At 40.7% G+C, this 19,950-nt stretch overlaps 1 protein-coding gene across 4 annotated transcripts in view; it reads left to right on the top strand.

Annotated features, from left to right (window-relative positions):
* The window catches only part of mio (GATOR complex protein mio), a 229,792-nt gene that overhangs the window by 102,650 nt on the left and 107,192 nt on the right, over window positions 1–19,950 (top strand). The gene's annotated exons all lie outside the window — the stretch shown is intronic.

Below are 19,950 nucleotides of genomic sequence, written 5' to 3'. Positions count from 1 at the left end.
TGTGTGTGTTTACTAGCTTGTCGTTCTTTGAAAAAGAGGGGGGGGGGTCACGTTAACACTATTTGTTATTGTTGTTGGTTCACCGGTACTCTCCCGGCCCAGATCTTCGCACGCACACTAGGCTACTTTACTTTTTGAAGATTATAGGATTATTTTTTCTCACTCAATTCCTTATTAATATATACTTATGTGTATTATAATAATAATTACGGGTGCACACGTGTGTTTGTATGTGCGTACTTGTTTACTAGCTTGTCCCTCAGAAAAATGGGGGGGGGGGTTCACTAGGCTACACAACTCTTCTGGAGTTTACCTGGTGATATTTAGATAATTTACTAACCACTATCTATCTCCTGGTACTGAAATAGGGAGAGAGAGATGGTATAGCATACAATCAGCCGGGCGAGACACTGAGACTTTAGACACTAACCAAAATTAACCACAAATAGGCAAGTGATGTCGTCTGCACAACAATGGAGGTTCCTGCTGGTCGGCTGCTATCAACTCCTTCAATTTTGTAACTCCTTCAGGAACTTTATCATGCATTCAAGTTTTTATTTTATTTTTATTTTAAGACTTGGTATTCCCTCTTTTTTCTTTAGTACAGTATTATGGTCATAACAAGTCTGATGATGTTAGCTACATTCACAACACCAACAGCTGGGGATTGAGTAATTTTTTCTTACTTTCAGTATTTACTTAATCACTCTTTCATGACCTTATCACTACACTGCTGTTATAACCAACTAACATATGTATTTGTTAATATTTCAGATCACACCGTTAACCCAATTAACTGTTTGGATATTTTGTGTCAACACTGCAGCCAGTAGCCTGATCAGCTGACTGCTATCCTCCCTCACTCACAATTCATTCAAATCTAAATTGTAAAAATTCTTGATCTTATCATATTATTCGCACTCTTGAAAGCTATTGCACTCTTGTAGGTATGTTCACTGATTCACTCACGTACGATGACCGCTAATAATATCTTAGGACAGCTACTAGAACGCTATATCCTGGGAGCACTATTCAGCGATACTGCTTCACGTGTGTGTGTGTGTGTGTGTGTGTGTGTGTGTGTGTGTGTGTGTGTGTGTGTCTATATCTGTCTCTGTCTTGCAGGTACACAGTTATACATAATGTACAGTTATACATAATGTAAATTACCTAGGATAACCCAAAAAATCCAGACACAGTGCTATACTGCTTATAGATATAATGCATAATAAGCATGATTAGCATGTAATACACATTTTCACTTGTTCAGGAATCAGACGTGACCGACTTTGCATCATGTGTTTTACCTGTTGGTTCATGAGCGGCTCTCTCTCTCTGAGACAGAGAGACAAGTAGAGAGACAGGAAGACAGAAACACAGGCAGACAGAAAGACAGATAAGCAGAGACAGAGATAAACATAGACAGAGCTAGACAGACAGATAGACAGATAAATAGACACAGAAACAGATAGAAACAAACAGATAGACAGACATGTTTATTTGTAACAGTGAAAAATGAATCAAAGCAGTGCACAATCATCAAATGTCACTCCACGAGTGATGCTCCACTGGCAGTGGAGTGACAGATAGACAGAAACAAACATAGACAGACATGTTTATTTGTAGCAGTGAAAAATAAAGCCAAGGCAGTGCATGATCATCAGATGTCACACCACGAATATCACTCCACTGACAGTGGAGTGACACTCATCTTACACCGTGCTTCAAGGAGTTTCATATATACTCCAGCATTTCTAAAACATTGCTGGGACCTGGCAAAAAAGGCTTATTTAAAAACCCATAACAAATAAATTGGGGTGGTTTTTTTTGGGCTGGAATGGATTAATGGCATTTTAATTAATTTCAACGAGGAAAATTTATTTGATATACGAGCAAATTGAGTTACAAGCTGGGTCATGGAACGAATTAAACTCATAAGTCAAGGTACCACTGTATTTATTTCTTTGCTAAGGTTACAGTGTGTGTTTACATATCATAATATGACTGGAGCAAAGAAAGCCATAAAGGAGAGGTGTGGAATATTTACTGTTTGGAGGGACATCTGAGCTGTCGTATCTTCATGCCTCTGATAAGACAGTGATAGTGTGCCTGATGGTAAGAATATTATATATACAGTAGGGCCCCGCTTTACGACATTTTGCCTTATGGTTTCCACTACTATGGATATTTAAAATCTTGACCAAAACTCGCTATACAGCTCCCTCACCATCTGACTTTCTAATACGGTCTCCACACCCCCACCCAGTTTGTTTACATTCTCTGTGAGCTCCGTGAGCACCATGTCTCAACATTATGTATGGAAACTTTCCAAAATTTCAAGCATTTAAAGTTATTTCATGTTTTATTTATATGTACACTGATAATTATACTTATGTATACCAGTACCTAAATAAACTTAAACTCTGTGCTGGCATGCAGATACTCATTAAAATCACTTAGAGCATCATATTAGTCTTGAGGACACCATATTAACCTTTAAATGGTCCAAACGTATATATATGTTCACTTGTAGTTCTTGTCATTTTATAACCAATCTTTGTTCTGACACTAGTATTAGGTGCTGGAATTGTACTCAAATTGTCACAAATACACTGACATGTGGACATTTACACCTGCCTTAGCCATTTACTATTGTCTTGGAATATATACAAAGTATTTATATATCCCAGCAATGTTTTGGATATGTGGAAGTATATTATTCCATGATATATTGAAACTAAGTGATTTGTGATCACTTTCCCCAAGCTCATCATTAACCTCAAGATTATTAATTAGTGAATCTTTGTTGGCAAGAACCAAGTCAAGCATATAGTTTCCTCTAGTTGGTTCTGTCACAACCTGTTCTAAAAAGCAATCCTGAACCGTATCAAAAAAGTCACTAGACTCAAGATTTCCTGTCATTTGTTCCAATCAATCTGTCTAAAGTTAAAATCTCCCATTATCACAACATGTTCATATCTCGATGCCTTATGAATTTCGTCCCATAACAGCTTACTGTTCATAATGTTTATAAAAGAAGAAAAGGGAAAACTTTAAAGAATGTAATAATTATAATGGAATAAGTCTGTTGACCATACCAGGTAAAGTATATGTCAGAAGTATGATTGTTGAAGTGATGGAAAATACAAAATATATGTAACAACGAAGAGTGTGAATTGAGAAAGTGAAAGGAATATGCAGATCATGTGTAAACACTGGTTTTAAGTTGGAAAAATTCGGATTGTAGACTCAAAGCCTTAAATCTCCACTCTATGGAGAGGCGTAGAATGAGGGGAGATATCATTGAAGTGTATAAGTGGATGATGGGTATAAACAAGGGAGATATTAATAAAGTATGCTGAGGGTGTCGAACCAGGTAAGAACCAGGAATAATGGATTTAAGTTGGATAAATTTAGATTTAGAAAGGACATAGGTAAGTACTGGTTTTCTAACAGAGTTGTAGATGCGTGGAACAGTCTTCCCAGTGGGGTGATAGAGGCTAGGACCTTGGGTAGCTTTAAGAAGAGACTGGACAAATATATGAGTGGGAGGGGCTGGGTTTGATTGGTGTCATTGGGTACGGGAGTTATTTCTTGGGAAGCTTTAGGTAGTAGTCGTTTTGAATGAACATTAAAATGGTATAAAATACCGACAGATTGTTAGGTAAGACACATATGCAACAGTTAGGTATCTTTATTTCGAAACGTTTCGCCTACACAGTAGGCTTCTTCAGTCGAGTACAGAAAAGTTGATAGAAGCAGAAGATACTTGAAGACGATGTAATCAGTCCATCACCCTTAAAGTTTTGAGGTGGTCAGTCCCTCAGTCTGGAGAAGAGCATTGTTGTTTCAGACAACGGAACAATGCTCTTCTCCAGACTGAGGGACTGACCACCTCAAAACTTTAAGGGTGATGGACTGATTACATCGTCTTCAAGTATCTTCTGCTTCTATCAACTTTTCTGTACTCGACTGAAGAAGCCTACTGTGTAGGCGAAACGTTTCGAAATAAAGATACCTAACTGTTGCATATGTGTCTTACCTAACAACAGTAGTCGTTTTGATAAGGACCTGCCTCGCATGGGCCAGTAGGCCTTCTGCAGTGTTCCTCCATTCTTATGTTCTTATAATAACAGTGAGGAGGAGGAGGAGAAGGAGGAGGAGGAGAAGGAGGAGGAGGAGGAGAAGGAGGAGGAGAAGGAGGAGGAGAAGGAGGAGGAGGAGAAAGAGGAGGAGGAGAAGGAGGAGGAGGAGAAGGAGGAGGAGGAGGAGAAGGAGGAGGAGGAGAAGGAGGAGGAGGAGGAGGAGGAGAAGGAGGAGGAGGAGGAGGAGAAGGAGGAGGAGGAGGAGGAGAAGGAGGAGGAGAAGGAGGAGGAGGAGAAGGAGGAGGAGAAGGAGGAGGAGGAGAAGGAGGAGAAGGAGGAGGAGGAGAAGGAGGAGGAGGAGGAGAAGGAGGAGGAGGAGGAGAAGGAGGAGGAGGAGGAGAAGGAGGAGGAGAAAGAGGGAGGAGAAGGAGGAAAAGAGGGAGGAGTAGGAGGAGAAGGAGGAGGAGAAGGATGAGGAGGAGGAGGAGTACGAGGAGTGGGAGGAGGAGGAGGAGGAGAAAGAGGGAGGAGTAGGAGGAGAAGGAGGAAAAGAGGGAGGAGAAGGAGGAGGAGGAGAAAGATGAGGAGAAGGAGGAGGAGGAGAAGAAGGAAGAGGAGAAGGAGGAGGAGGAGGAGGAGAAGGAGGAGGAGAAAGAGGGAGGAGTGGGAGGAGAAGGAGGAAAAGAGGAAGGAGGAGGAGAAGGATGAGGAGGAGGAGGAGGGGGAGAAGAAGGAGGAGGAGAAGAAGGAGGAGAAGGAGGAGGAGAAGGAGAAGGATGAGGAGGAGTAGAAGAAGGAGGAGGAGGAGAAGGAGGAGGAGGAGAAGAAGGAGGAGGAGGAGAAGGAGGAGGAGGAGGAGGATAAGAAGGAGGAGGAGAAGGAGGAGGAGGAGAAGGAGGAGGAGGAGGAGGAGAAGGAGGAGGAGGAGAAGGTGGAGGACAAGAAGGAGGAGGAGAAGAAGGATGAGAAGGAGAAGGATGAGAAGGAGGAGGAAGAGAAGAAGGAGAAGAAGAAGAAGGAGAAGAAGAAAGAGGAGAAGAAAGAGGAGAAGGAGGAGGAGAAGAAGAAGGAGGAGGAGGAGAAGGAGGAGGAGAGGGAGGAGAATGAGGAGATGGAGGAGGAGGAGAAGGAGAAGAAGGAGGAGGAGAAGGAGGAGGAGAAGGAGGAGGAGAAGAAGGAGGAGGAGGAGGAGAAGGAGGAGGAGGAGAAGGAGGAGGAGAAGGAGGAGAAGAAGGAGGAGGAGGAGGAGGAGAAGGAGGAGGAGGAGAAGGAGGAGGAGAAGAAGGAGGAGGAGAAGGAGGAGGAGGAGGAGTAGAAGGAGGAGGAGAAGGAGGAGTAAGGGGAGGAGGAGGAGGAGAAGGAGGAGGAGGAGTAGAAGGAGGAGGAGGAGGAGAAGGATGAGGAGGAGGAGAATAAGGAGAAGGAGGAGGAGCAGAAGGAGGAGGAGGAGAAGAAGAAGGAGGAGGAGAAGGAGGAGGAGGAGGAGGAGGAGGAGAAGGATGAGGAGGAGGAGAAAGAGAAGGAGGAGGAGAAAGAGGAGGAGGAGGAGGATGAGAAGGAGGAGGAGGATGAGAAGGAGGAGGAGGAGGAGGAAGAGGAGGAGGAGAATGAGAATGAGTAAGAGGAGGAGGAAGAGGAGGAGGAGAAGGAGGAAGAGAAGGAGGATGAGAAGGAGGAGGAGGAGGAGGAGAAGGAGGAGGAAGAGAAGGAGGAGGAGGAGGAGAAGAAGAAGGAGGAGGAGGAGGAGGAGAAGAAGAAGGAGGAGGAGGAGGATGAGGAGGAGAAGATGAAGGAGGAGAGGAAGGAGGAGGAGAAGAAGAAGAAGAAGAAGGAGGAGAAGGAGAAGGAGGAGGAGAAGGAGAAGGAGAAGACAGAGGAGAAGAAGCAGAAGGAGAAGGAGAAGAAGGAGAAGGAGAAGGATAAGGAGAAGGAGAAGGAGAAGAAGGAGGAGGAGAAGAAGGAGGAGGAGAATAATAATACATAATAATAATAATAGGTAATAATAAGTTCCCTTGAAGCATGAAAAACAGAGTCTACCCCTGACAGTGACATGATGAGATAACAACTGATAAGAGCTGACGTTTGATGAGCATACACGAGGGTGGGAGAATGTGCAGCCGGTAAGAAAAGATTAGAGGTGATATTTGATGAGCATCGCCCTCACTTTGTTTTCGCTGGTACACAAACATGTCTGTCAAGCTCCCTGTCTATCTGTCTATCCGTCTAGCTCTCTGTCTCAGAGAGCGCCATAAGACTGCGTCGTCATCACATTTACTCACATCTCGAAGCAGAGTATAGCACTTTGTCTGGATTTTTTGGGTTATCCTAGGTAATTTACACTATGTATGCTTGTATTTACGTGTACCTGTGAGACAGAGATAGACAGATAGAGAGAAGATTGAAAGAGATACAGAGACAGACAAAGACAGATAGAGACAGACAGAGACAGACACAGATAGAGACAGAGGTAGACATAGACAGAGATAGACAGACAGACAGAGGAAGACAGAGGTTAGCAGAGATAGACCCTAAACTTGGGGTTAACATCACTTTCCTCTTAAAAGAGGAGTGTTAATATGACATTACATCAGTGAATCCTTGGTGTTTGCCGCACTGTTTGCTCTAGCTGGCGCTCAATTTAACTGGCGCTCCCACAAGGTACTAAGTGGTCCCAAATTTTTTAGTATTGTGCACATTGAGTGTTAGGACCCATTCTATGCTGACAAGGCATCTCAGGTCAATAGTGGGGCGCTATGCATAAGAACGTATACACATGTATATACGTTTGGGCCGTTTAAGGGTTAATAATAATAATCACTCTGAGGCACATTAAATATATATATTACATTAACCCTTTGACTGTTTTGGTCGTATATATACGTCTTGCACACCACTGTTTCTGACGTATTTATACACCTAAATTCTAGCGAAACATATAAGTGAACAGTATTTAGATAAGGCTAAAGAGGTTTTTGTGGCATTTATGGATTTGGAAAAGGCATATGACAGGGTGGATAGGGGGGCAATGTGGCAGATGTTGCAGGTGTATGGTGTAGGAGGTAGGTTACTGAAAGCAGTGAAGAGTTTTTACGAGGATAGTGAGGCTCAAGTTAGAGTATGTAGGAAAGAGGGAAATTATTTCCCAGTAAAAGTAGGCCTTAGACAAGGATGTGTGATGTCACCGTGGTTGTTTAATATATTTATAGATGGGGTTGTAAGAGAAGTAAATGCGAGGGTCTTGGCAAGAGGCGTGGAGTTAAAAGATTAAGAATCACACATAAAGTGGGAGTTGTCACAGTTGCTCTTTGCTGATGACACTGTGCTCTTGGGAGATTCTGAAGAGAAGCTGCAGAGATTGGTGGATGAATTTGGTAGGGTGTGCAAAAGAAGAAAATTAAAAGTGAATACAGGAAAGAGTAAGGTAATGAGGATAAAAAGATTAGGTGATGAAAGATTGGATATCAGATTGGAGGGAGAGAGTATGGAGGATGTGAATGTATTCAGATATTTGGGAGTGGACGTGTCAGCGGATGGGTCTATGAAAGATGAGGTGAATCATAGAATTGATGAGGGGAAAAGGGTGAGTGGTGCACTTAGGAGTCTGTGGAGACAATGAACTTTGTCCTTGGAGGCAAAGAGGGGAATGTATGAGAGTATAGTTTTACCAACGCTCTTATATGGGTGTGAAGCATGGGTGATGAATGTTGCAGCGAGGAGAAGGCTGGAGGCAGTGGAGATGTCATGTCTGAGGGCAATGTGTGGTGTGAATATAATGCAGAGAATTCGTAGTTTGGAAGTTAGGAGGAGGTGCGGGATTACCAAAACTGTTGTCCAGAGGGCTGAGGAAGGGTTGTTGAGGTGGTTCGGACATGTAGAGAGAATGGAGCGAAACAGAGGGACTTCAAGAGTATATCAGTCTGTAGTGGAAGGAAGGCGGGGTAGGGGTCGGCCTAGGAAAGGTTGGAGGGAGGGGGTAAAGGAGGTTTTGTGTGCGAGGGGCTTGGACTTCCAGCAGGCATGCGTGAGCGTGTTTGATAGGAGTGAATGGAGACAAATGGTTTTTAATACTTGACGTGCTGTTGGAGTGTGAGCAAAGTAACATTTATGAAGGGATTCAGGGAAACTGGCAGGCTGGACTTGAGTCCTGGAGATGGGAGGTACAGTGCCTGCACTCTGAAGGAGGGGTGTTAATGTTGCAGTTTAGAAACTGTAGTGTAAAGCACCCTTCTGGCAAGACAGTGATGGAGTGAATGATGGTGAAAATTTTTCTTTTTCGGGCCACCCTGCCTTGGTGGGAATCAGCCAGTGTGTTAATAAAAAAAAAAATAAATTCTAGCGGCTTCAAATCAAGCAGGAGAAAGCTGGTAGGCCCACATGTGAGAGAATGGGTCTGTGTGGTCAGTGTGCACCACATAAAAATAAATCCTGCAGCACGCAGTGTGTAATGAGAAAAAAAAAAAACTCTGACCATTTTTTTGGATTAACCCTTTATCGGGCAAATGACCATAAAATTAGAAATTTGAACTGAACTCCCTATAGTGGATAGAGTAACTCAATATAAGGTCAATGAGCCCGTATAAATGGAATTATGATGGTTAGTTTTCAAGCAATTGTAAATCTCCGAAGCGCGAAAATTTCCGCCCTTGCCCGACATAGGGAGTATAAATCTGAATGTTGCAAACTTGCAGTTGTTAATAAAACACCCAATAACTATTTTTTAAATTTATTATACAAACAGACAATATCAAAAACATAAATGGAACTTGTATCAAAACAGTTTGTATGTATTAGAAAAATATAAAAATGAAACAAATAGCAACATGGACACATTACAAAGGGATAAAATTTTCAAGTCCCATATTCCTGAGATTTGTGAGGAAGACCAATTATTCTATATTGCTAATTGATAGTATGGTAGTCACTGAAGCAATTTCTATTACTCTTTATGCACAGATTTACTTTGCATACAGAACACTGGAATGAGGATGTGACATATTTCTTAGAATTGCTGCAATACTTGCAACTAAATGGCTTTTTCCCTGCCAGTGGCAAGTGGTTTAGAGTTCTGTCAAGCCTAACACTGTCATCAGGCCTTTGTGCACATTGGCTCTGCACAGCTTTCACTATGCTGACACCATTGCAAGTATATGGTGAATTACTTGGTGAAGGTCTTGTAGATGTTCTTAGGGTTCTGCCTCTAAACTTTTGTCCTTTAGACCTTGCAGTGACAGAGATATCATTCCTGAAATACTTCAGTGCCATACACTTGGTGTTTAGTGCTCGAGAATCATGGCAGTAAAGAAGCCATGCATTCACAACAGCAAGATCAAGAACATAGGCAAACAGCCGCATGTACCAACGTTTAGATTTCATTGGTGTTCTGTACAGATGCACCAACATGTTACTTTTGTCAATACCTCCCATGTTTGCATTGTAGTTCTTGATGACTGCAGGGCACTGTAAGTGGTCTTTGTTCTTTGTAGCCTTGTTATATCTTTCAACAAGACTCACAGGATTGACCCCAACATCACTTGTCACTAAAGTCACAACTTTCTTGTCCTTCCATCTTACAACAAGGACACCATCATTGTTTTTGAAGCTAAAAGTGCCCCTGTCCACAGTGTTCCTTTCCATTTGTTTGACAGGCATCAGATCTGGCTTACCACATCTATTTTCACGTACTGTTCCAGTGTATCTGCAGTTATACTTATCTCTTAGTAGCTTGACCAAAGGTAGACTTGAAAAGAAATTGTCAGCGTAGATTGCTGATGTGTTGGTCTTGTTCATAGTTGCTGCAAGTACCAGAACAATCTTTGTACTTACTGGAAGTTTAGTTTCTTCCTGTGGAAGCTTTATGGGATGGCTGTCAAAAGTTGGAGTGCCTTGATACATGAGTATATCATGTATGATTCCATCTTCACTTGCACGACAAAAAAGTTTGAAACCCCACTTACCTGGTTTGGTTTTGATGTGCTGCCTTAGATTTCCAGCAGTTTTACCCTTGAAACCAACCATGACTTCATCAATAAATTGCCTGGGTGTAGCTGGAACTTTCAAGCAAGCATTAGTTAGTGCAGTGTAAAGAGGCCTTACCTTGTGGAATCTGTCATTATCCTTTTCTGTGTTGTCATTGAAATGAATAGTACGTCTAAGTAACCTAAACCTCTTAGACCCCATGGCTTCTGCAACCTGGGTGATCCTAAATGCACTTTTTCAATAGTCTTCGAGTGATGGTAATGGAACAATACCCATGAACAACAAAATACCTATGAACCTCATGATCTCTTCAGAATCTGTTGCAAAATTATTATTTATGTTTTTTGCTTGGCATACAAATTTGTTTGATATGCTATGTTATCTACCATGTCTGCAGTACAGAAAATACGAAAATACTCATATGGAGACCTAATTGAAAAAGGCTTTTCATGTTTATATGCCGGCAAAGGATCATTTTTGAGGTCAACCTGGGACCACTGAGATGGACCTTGAAGAACAATATCTTCATAAATATCTTCCTCATCAGGGTACTCCTCGATCGTAATACCTTTCTTTTTCTTCACTAATTTCTGCTTTTTGGCTGGCCTTTCTTCCTCCTCTTCATCACTTGACACCTCTGCATCCAGTGGCAAGTATTCATCACCACTATCCAGCAATTCTGGGTCATCTACCTCCGGTTCTGAGTCACTGTCCTCCAAAATCAGACATATTTTGACCTGTTGCTGGAGGGCTCCCCATAAAACAATTTCTCATTGATCTGGAAGGACAATAAAAACCTTCTGTATAGATCCAGACCACTACAGAATTCTTATATGCAATACAAATTTTTTTATAAATATTTATTTTACTGAAATTGTACTATGTCACTTCTAGGGCAGCAACAAAAATTTTTGTGCTTCCTTTGTTGAACTTTTTTCAACTGCATGCTACACTCACATTATGCTTCACACAGACTTTATGTATATATCAAAATATGCCTAAACTATTCATGTACGCGCTAAACATAACAATTAATACTTACTGACATTATGGAGGGTAAAATTCGAGAGTATATTAGTGACACTGGATGCAAAAAACCCACACTGGGCGACGCCAAGCCACAAGTGTTCATGTTTTGTTCTCTCAACCAATGGGAAGGCGGCAAACGCCATCACCACTTAGCTGAAGCGACTCAGGGAAGGCTTGTGATTGGTTAGAATTAAAGAACGGGAATCCAGATGCGGGGCGCGTGTAGGATGACATGCGCAAACTTGCACGTGTTTAGCCACGAAAATTTTTGCCGCTGCGCGACAAAGGGTTAAAACGCCGATTTTGAGATGTATTTTCGTATAGTATTTATTGCTGTATTCTCGTTTTCATGGTCTCACGTGATAAAACGTTAAACATGTTACAGAAATAGAGATGATTTTGATTAGTTTCACGATGAAAACGACCTTGAAATTGAGCTCAAAGTAGCGGAAATGTTCGATTTTTACCAGTGTTCAGGAGTAAGCAAATCACACCACATGTCCAATACACTTCAACTGGGAAGTCTGATATTCTTTCACTAGTGCATTGATATTATTTATACCATTTTTACAATAATGCAGTAGTCTGCATAACAGTAAATTTTGTATTTTTTTGTATGAATAAAAAATAAAAATAGAAAGCAATAGTAATATAAGAGGGGCCTAGAGACATGACTAATGAACAGAGGATATGTTATTTTAGTGCCAAGAATGTCTACATTGTTTATTCTGGACCCTATTTTGAAACTGGCATCTTTTTTAATTTGCGTGAAATTGGCCAAATTGCCAATTTCTGACCACTTTATTGGGTAGTTCAAATTGATAAATGGGCAGTTTCTTGTACTCAACAGATAGAAAAAATGGAGTTCTAAAGAAATAGCTGTGAGTTTGGTCAACTGGAACAACGGAATTGGCCAAAAACAGGGCTCAAAGTCGGCGAAGTTGCTGATGCGTATATGTTGCCGAGACCACTAACTTTGCGGGAGTGTAATTCCGTGAGTTTTCAAACAAATTTCATACTTTTGGTGTCATTACCAACGGGAAAAGATTCTCTATCATTTCGTAAGAAAAAATAGTTTATTTTTTTTTTCCAAAAATTTATCGACATAGAATGACAGTTTCAGAAAGGGGCCTGCGACAGTAAAAGGGTTAATACAGTGGAATTTCTGCTTACGAGTGCCCCAACGTGAGAGTTTTTCAAGATACGAGCAGTCGCTCAGTCGATTTTGTGCTTCCAGATGCAAGCGAAATTTCAAGATGCGAGCGGGCCTCGAGGGAGGTTCCTTGACACTGGTGAGGGGCTCTTGCTCCTGATCTAGGGAATTGGATCTCAGTTGTTTGTTGAACTATCTTATTGAAACTTGGGCAATGTATGATGGAAAGATGCTTCTTAACGTACACAAAAATGTAAAGAAATCGGTCCATAAATAACGGAGCTCACTTCTCAGCCTTTAGCCGCCCCTTAGCGGTATATTTTCATATGGTTTTTATGGTTGTATTCTCAAGTTTTTGGTCTCATTTGATAGAATGGAAGATACATTACAGAAATAGATATGATTTTGATTGCTTTCACAACGAAAAGTATCTTGAAATTGAGCTCAAAGTAGCAGAAATGTTCGATTTTTGCCAATGTTCAAGAGTAAGCAAATGACGTCACCATCCAATACGTGTCCACCTGGCCAGTCTCATACACAGTCACGAATGGCTTGACATTATTTACACAATTATTACAATAATTCAGTAGTCTGCATAACAGTAAATCTTCTGTTTTTTGTGTGAATAAAAATTCCAAATGGTAAGCAAGAATAATATAAGAGGGGCCTGGAGCTGTGACCGATGAACAGAGAAAATGTTTTTTTAGTGCCAGGAATGTCTGCAGGGTTTATTCTGGACCATATTTTGAAATTGGCATCTTTTGAAATTTGTGTGAAATTAGCCAAATTGCAAATTTGTGACCACTTTATTGGGTAGTTGAAATAGGCGAATGAGCGGTTTTTTGTACTCGGTCAACAAAATAGAAGTAAGTAAGTTTATTCAGGTATACACAAATACAGTTAGATAGATTATCATACATAGCAGCACATGTATAGAGAACTGAGAATAACCCAAAAAAGTCAGACAGTGACTTATTTCCAGTACCTGGCTTGGGCTTGCCATATATGATCTTTGATAAATATTTTTTTCTCAGTTGTTTGTTGGGCTGTCTTATTGAAACTTCGGCAATGTATGATGGAAAGATGCTTCTTAACGTACACCAAAACTGAAAGGAATCAGACCATAAATAACGGAGTTCACTTCTCAGCCATTTGCTGCCCCTTAATAGTACATTTTCGTGTGGTTTTTATGGGTGTATTCTCGTTTTTTTCTCACTTGATAGAATGGAAGATATATTACAGAAATAGATATGATTTTGATTGGTTTCGCAATGAGAAGTACCTTGAAATTGAGCTCAAAGTAGCAGAAATGTTCGATTCTTTGGCGATGTTCAAGAGTAAACAAATGACGTCACCATCCAATACCTGTCTGACTGGCCATTCCAATATGCAGTCATGAATAAGTTGACATTATTTATACAATTACATGTATTACAATAATGCAGTAGTCTGCATAACAGTAAATCTACTATTTTTTTTGTGAATAAAAATTCCAAATGGTAAGCAAGAGTATTAATATAAGAATACGTATGTACTAATAAACAATAATAATAATAATAATACAGTGGACCCTCGACCAATGTTGGCATCGTCTAACGTTAAATCTGACTTGTGATACATTTTAACGCAAAAATTTTGCCTCGACTAACGCTAAAAAACCTGACCAACGCTATTCGTTCCCGTTCGAGACGCGTCCACTTGTGGCCTGAGCATGCCTCACTTGTCCCATGGGTGCCAGTGTTTACAAGCCAGCCAGCCACCGCGGTCCCATCCAAACATACAATCGGAACATTTCATATTATCACAGCGTTTGTAGTGATTGCACCTGCAAAATAAGTCACCATGGGCCCCAGGAAAGCTTCTAGTGCCAATCCATAGTAATTCTCACCCTAAAAAGGGTGAGAATTACTATGGATATGAAGAAAGAGATCATTGCTAAGTATGAAAGTGAAATGCGTGTCTCCGAGCTGGCCAGGTTGTACACAAAACCCCAATCAACCATCGCTACTATTGTGGCCAAGAAAACGGCAATCAAGGAAGCTGTTCTTGCCAAAGGTGCAACTATGTTTTCGATAGAAGATGTTGAGAGACTGTTATTGGTGTGGATAAATGAAAAACAGATAGCAGGAGATAGCATCTCTCAAGCGATCATATGTGAAAAGGCTAGGAAGTTGCATGACGATTTAATTAAAAAAATGCCAGCAACTAGTGGTGATGTGAGTGAATTTAAGGCCAGCAAAGGTTTGTTTGAGAGATTTAAGAATCGTAGTGGCATACATAGTGTGATAAGGCATGGTGAGGCTGCCAGTTCGGACCACAAAGCGGCTGAAAAATATGTGCAGGAATTCAAGGAGTACATAGACAGTGAAGGACTGAAACCTGAACAAGTGTTTAATTGTGATGAAACAGGCCTGTTTTGGAAGAAAATGCCAAGCAGGACGTACATTACTCAGGAGGAAAAGGCACTCCTACGACATAAGCCCATGAAAGACTGGCTTACTCTGTTGATGTGTGCCAATGCTAGTGATGATTGCAAAGTGAAGCCTTTATTGGTGTATCACTCTGAAATTCCCAGAATGTTCAGGAAAAACAATGTCCTCAAGGCTAATTTGTGTGTGCTGTGGAGGGCAAACAGTAAGGCATGGGTCACTAGGGACTTTTTCTATGACTGGTTACACCATGCATTTGTCCCCACTGTAAAAAATTACCTCCTGGAAAATAAATTGGACCTTAAGTGCCTCCTGGTGTTAGACAATGCTCCTGGTCATCCTTCAGACTTGGCAGAGCAACTTTCTGCGGACATGAGCTTCATTAAGGTGAAGTTTTTGCCTCTTAATACCACTCCTCTCCTGCAGCCCATGGACCAGCAGGTTATTGCAAACTTCAAGAAACTGTACACAAAAGCTGTGTTTGAAAGGTGCTTTGTAGTGACCTCAGAAACTCAACTGACTCTAAGAGAGTTTTGGAAAGATCATTTTACCATCCTCAATTGTGTAAACATTATAGGTAAGGGTTGGGAGGAAGTGACTAAGAGGACATTGAACTCTGCTTGGAAAAACTGTGGCCAGAATGTGTAGACAAAAGGGATTTTGAAAAGTTTGAGGCTAACCCTGGGAATCCTATGCCAGTTGAGGAATCCATTGTGGCATTGGGGAAGTCCTTGGGGTTGGATGTTAGTGGGGAGGATGTGGAAGAGTTGGTGGTGGAGGACAGTGAAGAACTAACCACTGATGAGCTGCTAGATCATCTTCAACAGCAAGAGGCCAGACCTGAGGAAACTGCTTCGGAGGAGTGGATAGAGAAATTGAAGAAGTTGCCTACTTCAAAGATTAAGGAAATGTGTGCAATGTGGCTTAAAGTGCAAACCTTTTTTGATGAAAATCACCCTGACACAGCTACTGCAAGCCGTGTTGGCAACCTGTACACTGACAATGTTGTGAAGCACTTTAGGACTGTCATAAAGGAATGGGAGGTACAGGCCTCTATGGACAGATATGTTGTACGACAGAAGTCCAGTGACTCTCAAGCTGGTCCTAGTGGCATTAAAAGAAGAAGGGAAGTAACCCCGGAAAAGGACTTGCCACCTCAAGTCCTAATGGAAGGGGATTCCCCTTCTAAACACTAACACCATCAACACTCTCCCCTCCTCCCATCCCATCAATCATCACCCGATCTTAATAAAGGTAAGTGTCATGTAACTGTGCATGTCTTCTTCAGTTTGTGTGTATTAAAATTAATATTTCATGTGGTAAAAAAATTTTGTTTCAATACTTTGGAGTGTCAGGAACGGATAAATTTGATTTCCATTATTTCTTATGGGGAAAATTAACTTGACTAACGATAATTTTGATTAACGATGAGCTCTCAGGAACGGATTAATATCGTTGGTTGAGGGTCCACTGTATGTATAATATAATAATTATATAATAATATACGTAATACAATAATATAAGTTATTGTAAGAATACGTTCTTACTAATAAATAATAATAATAATAATACGTATAATAATAATAGTATAATATAATAATAATATAATACATATAATAATAATACATGGTAGTAGGTTTGTAGACAGCAACCACCCAGGGAGGTACTACCGTCCTGCCAAGTGAGTGTAAAACGAAAGCCTGTAATTGTTTTACATGATGGTAGGATTGCTGGTGTCTTTTGTCTGTCTCATAAATATGCAAGATTACAGGCATGGCTTGCTACTTCTACTTACACTTAGGTCACACTACACATACATGTACATGTTTATTTATACACACTCATCTGAGTTTTCTTTGATTTTATCTTAATAGTTCTTGGTCTTATTACTTTTCCTTTTATATCCATGGGGAAGTGGAATAAGAATCTTTCCTCCGTAAGCCATGCGTGTTGTAAAAGTCAACTAAAATGCCGGGAACAATGGGCTAGTAACCCCTTTTCCTGTAAAGATTACTAAAAAGAATAAGAAGAAGAAAATTGTCAAAGTGGGAAGTCTGAATGTGCGTGGATGTTGTGCAAATGATAAGAAAGAGATGATTGTGGATGTTATGAATGAGAAGAAACTGGATGTCCTGCCTTTAAGTGAAACAAAGCTGAAGGGGGTGGGAGAGTTTCAATGGAGAGGAATAAATGGGATTAGGTCAGGGGTTTCAAATAGAGTTAGAGCTAAAGAAGGAGTAGCAATAATATTGAAGCATAAGCTATGGCAGGAAAAGAGGGACTACAAATGTATAAATTCAAGGATTATGTGGAGTAAAATAAAGATTGGATGTGAAAAGTGGGTTATAGTAAGTGTGTATGCACCTGGAGAAGAGAGAAGTGTAGAGGAGATAGAGAGATTCTGGGAAATGTTGAGTGAATGCGTGGGGAGTTTTGAATCAAGTGTGAGAGTAATGGTGGTTGGGGATTTCAATGCTAAAGTGGGTAAAAATGTTATGGAGGGAGTAGTAGGTAAATTTGGGGTGCCAGGGGTAAATGTAAATGGGGAGCCTTTAATTGAGCTATGTGTAGAAAGAAATTTGGTAATAAGTAATACATATTTTATGAAAAAGAGGATAAATAAATATACAAGGTATGATGTAGCACATAATGAAAGTAGTTTGTTAGATTATGTATTGGTGGATAAAAGGTTGATGGGTAGGCTCCAGGATGTACATGTTTATAGAGGGGCAACTGATATATCGGATCATTATTTAGTTGTAGCTACAGTTAGAGTAAGAGGTAGATGGGAAAAGAGGAAGGTGGCAACAACAAGTAAGAGGGAGGTGAAAGTGTATAAACTAAGGGAGGAGGAAGTTCGGGTGAGATATAAGCGTCTATTGGTAGAAAGGTGGGCTAGTGCAAAGATGAGTAGTGGGGGGGTTGAAGAGGGTTGGAATAGTTTTAAAAATGCAGTATTAGAATGTGGGGCAGAAGTTTGTGGTTATAGGAGGGTGGGGGCAGGAGGAAAGAGGAGTGACTGGTGGAATGATGAAGTAAAGGGTGTGATTAAAGAGAAAAAGGTAGCTTATGAGAGCTTTTTACAAAGCAGAAGTGTTATAAGAAGAGCAGAGTATATGGAGAGTAAAAGAAAGGTGAAGAGAGTGGTGAGAGAGTGTAAAAGGAGAGCAGATGATAGAGTGGGAGAGGCACTGTCAAGAAATTTTAATGAAAATAAGAAAAAGTTTTGGAGTGAGTTAAACAAGTTAAGAAAGCCTAGGGAAAGTATGGATTTATCAGTTAAAAATAGAGTAGGGGAATTAGTAGATGGGGAAAGGGAGGTATTAGGTAGATTGCGAGAATATTTTGAGGAACTTTTAAATGTTGAGGAAGAAAGGGAGGCGGTAATTTCATGCACTGGCCAGGGAGGTATACCATCTTTTAGGAGTGAAGAAGAGCAGAATGTAAGTGTGGTGGAGGTACGTGAGGCATTACGTAGAATGAAAGGGGGTAAAGCAGCTGGAACTGATGGGATCATGACAGAAATGTTAAAAGCAGGGGGGGATATAGTGTTGGAGTGGTTGGTACTTTTGTTTAATAATGTATGAAAGAGGGGAAGGTACCTAGGGATTGGCGGAGAGCATGTATAGTCCCTTTATATAAAGGGAAAGGGGACAAAAGAGGTTGTAAAAATTATAGAGGAATAAGTCTACGGAGTATACCAGGAAAAGTATACGGTAGGGTTATAATTGAAAAAATTAGAGATAAGACAGAATGTAGGATTGTGGATGAGCAGGGAGGCTTCAGAGTGGGTAGGGATGTGTAGATCAAGTGTTTACATTGAAGCATATATGTGAACAGTATTTAGATAAAGGTAGGGAAGTTTTTATTGCATTTATGGATTTAGAAAAGGCATATGATAGAGTGGATAGAGGAGCAATGTGGCAGATGTTGCAAGTATATGGAATAGGTGGTAAGTTACTAAATGCTGTTAAGAGTTTTTATGAGGATAGGCTCAGGTTAGGATAAGATAAGAGATAAGATAAGAGATAGGGCATGTAGAAGAGAGGGAGAATACTTCCCAGTAAAAGTAGGTCTTAGACAGGGATGTGTAATGTCACCATGGTTGTTTAATATATTTATAGATGGGGTTGTAAAAGAAGTAAATGCTAGGGTGTTCGGGAGAGGGGTGGGGTTAAATTATGGGGAATCAAATTCAAAATGGGAATTGACACAGTTACTTTTTGCTGATGATACTGTGCTTATGGGAGATTCTAAAGAAAAATTGCAAAGGTTAGTGGATGAGTTTGAGAATGTGTGTAAAGGTAGAAAGTTGAAAGTGAACAATAAAAAAAGAGTAAGATGATGAGGGTATCAAATGATTTAGATAAAGAAAAATTGGATATCAAATTGGGGAGGAGTAGTATGGAAGAAGTGAATGTTTTCAGATACTTGGGAGTTGACGTGTCGGCGGATGGATTTATGAAGGATGAGGTTAATCATAGAATTGATGAGGGAAAAAAGGTGAGTGGTGCGTTGAGGTATATGTGGAGTCAAAAAACGTTATCTATGGAGGCAAAGAAGGGAATGTATGAAAGTATAGTAGTACCAACACTCTTATATGGATGTGAAGCTTGGGTGGTAAATGCAGCAGCGAGGAGACGGTTGGAGGCAGTGGAGATGTCCTGTCTAAGGGCAATGTGTGGTGTAAATATTATGCAGAAAATTCGGAGTGTGGAAATTAGGAGAAGGTGTGGAGTTAATAAAAGCATTAGTCAGAGGGCAGAAGAGGGGTTGTTGAGGTGGTTTGGTCATTTAGAGAGAATGGATCAAAGTAGAATGACATGGAAAGCATATAAATCTATAGGGGAAGGAAAGAGGGGTAGGGGTCGTCCTCGAGAGGGTTGGAAAGAGGGGGTAAAGGAGGTTTTGTGGGCGAGGGGCTTGGACTTCCAGCAAGCGTGCATGAGTGTGTTAGATAGGAGTGAATGGAGACGAATGATACTTGGGACCTGACGATCTGTTGGAGTGTGAGCAGGGTAATATTTAGTGAACGAATTCAGGGAAACTGGTTATTTTCATATAGTCAGACTTGAGTCCTGGAAATGGGAAGTACAATGCCTGCACTTTAAAGGAGGGGTTTGGGATATTGGCAGTTTGGAGGGATATGTTGTTTATCTTTATACGTATATGCTTCTAAACTGTTGTATTCTGAGCACCTCTGCAAAAGCAGTGATAATGTGTGAGCGTGGTGAAAGTGTTGAATGATGATGAAAGTATTTTCTTTTTGGGGATTTTC

The sequence above is a fragment of the Cherax quadricarinatus genome, chromosome 18 (genome assembly GCF_038502225.1).
Source record: "Cherax quadricarinatus isolate ZL_2023a chromosome 18, ASM3850222v1, whole genome shotgun sequence".
Lineage (NCBI taxonomy): Eukaryota > Metazoa > Arthropoda > Malacostraca > Decapoda > Parastacidae > Cherax > Cherax quadricarinatus.
Note: the sequence above shows the minus strand (reverse complement) of the source record. Positions and strands in the feature narration are given on the sequence as shown.